The sequence below is a fragment of the Agrilus planipennis genome, unplaced genomic scaffold (assembly GCF_000699045.2).
Source record: "Agrilus planipennis isolate EAB-ADULT unplaced genomic scaffold, Apla_2.0 scaffold215, whole genome shotgun sequence".
Taxonomy (NCBI): domain Eukaryota; kingdom Metazoa; phylum Arthropoda; class Insecta; order Coleoptera; family Buprestidae; genus Agrilus; species Agrilus planipennis.
In genome coordinates this window covers 53,362-55,661 of record NW_020439005.1, presented here as the reverse complement: position 1 = coordinate 55,661, position 2,300 = coordinate 53,362, and positions in this window count along the sequence as shown.

The window sequence follows — 2,300 nt, the reverse complement described above, 5'->3', positions numbered from 1 at the left end:
TCGGACTTTCATACATTTCCGGTAACATACGTATGTATTATGTATACATATATACATTTAGGCAAATTTCGATTAAATAATAATAAAACATTAGGTTCAGTTCCCTCTTTTAATCTTATCAGACGTTCTTACAGTCAGCTTATTTTAGAATGGCGAACCATTACAGAAGATAGTTGCGCCGATTTCCATTACAAACGTATGTACCTACACACATTACATTATTATTATGTATTTTCGTGCGTAATTGCTGACCTCAGTTTCTTCTTCTGATTGAACAGTTNGTGTTAATATTAATTTTTATTTTTTTCTATAATTTTAATGTACTTTTAGCACCCGATATCTGCAAATTGACCGTCGGCCCAAGTTAGCAAGTATGTATACGTTCAAAATACAGTACTCTTTTTTACCCATTTTGTTACTCAGAAAACAAGTAATGTTTGACGGTTCTGTTAGCAACAGCTTTTCTATAAAGCTTTCCATTGATTTTTAGAATCGACCGCGGGATCTTGGACTCAAGCCTAGCGCTCCTTACTTCTCCAATTGAATTCCGGCTTTGTATAAAACATTTTCCCCGATCGATTTAAACCCCACTGAGACAATAAAAAAACCGGCGATTTTAGCAAAAATAAAAGTTGGCGTAATGATTCCAAACAAAATTTTTAGCATATCTTATTTGAGGCTGATGCCGGCTAATTTGAGTAATAAAGAGAACTCGTTTGCGGAAACATCTTAGTGCCCGTTTTCATCGCGAGAAAAAGGGAAGGAATTGAGGAAATTTGCGAAAAGGCGCGGAGATGGAAGTATTCTAACTAATAGAGACAATTAAACGGAGTAAGTGCTTCATTCGAGGGTACACTTGAAGTGGAAACCCTTAACAGACAGTTTGGCAAACAATCGAAGGAATAATGGGCAAGAAGAGTTATCAACTAACTTGGTTACCTACTCTTTCGTAAAATGAAACGGTTACGTGTGCTTGAATGAATAAAAAAATCTAATTATAAATGCATATGTTAAGTTCTGATGCCGAATTTAGACGATGGCAAAATAAATTATTAGATCAAGACTTCGATCTACTTAAGGTGTTTTACTTAAGATGTCAAAAGTCAGGGCAAGTTATTTAACTAACTGCAACTTAACCTTCAAGAGGTTTCTGATCTTACTTAAGCTTCCCTCTATCTGATTATTTAGCTCTGAACAGTCTCTGATAATTTTCTTCAGCTTCCATCCGAATTCAGCATGTGTTCCTGACATACATCTTACAGTAACAATATTATAAAAAGTTCATAGTAATCAATAATCGGTTGAAGGTTTTGTCTTGTTTGGTTACGTGTCAACCACAAAAACATTCGTTAAGAAGAAAAAACTGTACTTTTAGTTCTAGTGGTACATCACGATTAATATTGTAATATCATTTTTTTTTAATAATAAAATGTTTTTATCATATCTGCTATTAAATTCACAATTACATTGTGATTTATTACACACTGGCAATAATACCTATAAACTGATATATTAATATGAAACTTCATATTGGAATAATGGATAAGTTCAATATTTAAATTACGTAAAATAAAAATATGTGAGCACTCGATTAGTTGGAAATCCAGAGAAAATATATATTTCAAATGAAATCAACACCAATTTCATGGTATTTCTGTCAACATTTTTCAAACCTTTTATTTACACTACACTTTAATGAGGTTTGATTTAAAAAGCACTCACGAACTTTCATTTATTAGTACATTATTTAATCCAACAGGCAGATTTCCATACATCATTAAAGCGATAGTAGCTGCAATAGTGTATTCTAGCACAAAATATGATACAACGTAATAAAATAAATTATCAAAATATTAATAATTCTTAAATACACACAATACAGAATTTTTTATTCAACTGTAGCTCAAGTGGCTTCTAGTTTGAAAATGGCAGAGAAATCAGCGGGGTGACTGAAGATGACCACCTGCCTCACCACCCTGCCTCACTTGCTTCTTATGATCTGAATATATATAGATACGATTTGACGCACTACAACAGAGTTGTAGGTGTAGTTTACATTTTAGTATAGGGCCTTTTCAAGAATACAAAGGATTGAATAGTTATTACGCCAAAGTGTTCTTAACATCTCATATGACTTTATAGAAGTATATAATATGCATAATAAGTTATTCCAACCGTAATTAGTGTCATTAATGGACGCATAGTCGAGACAGGTCCAAACATAACAAAACAAGTACCTAATCCAAGCTTGAGACAAATAGAATCCTATTTCAATCACGCCTGGAATAGATTAGTCCGAA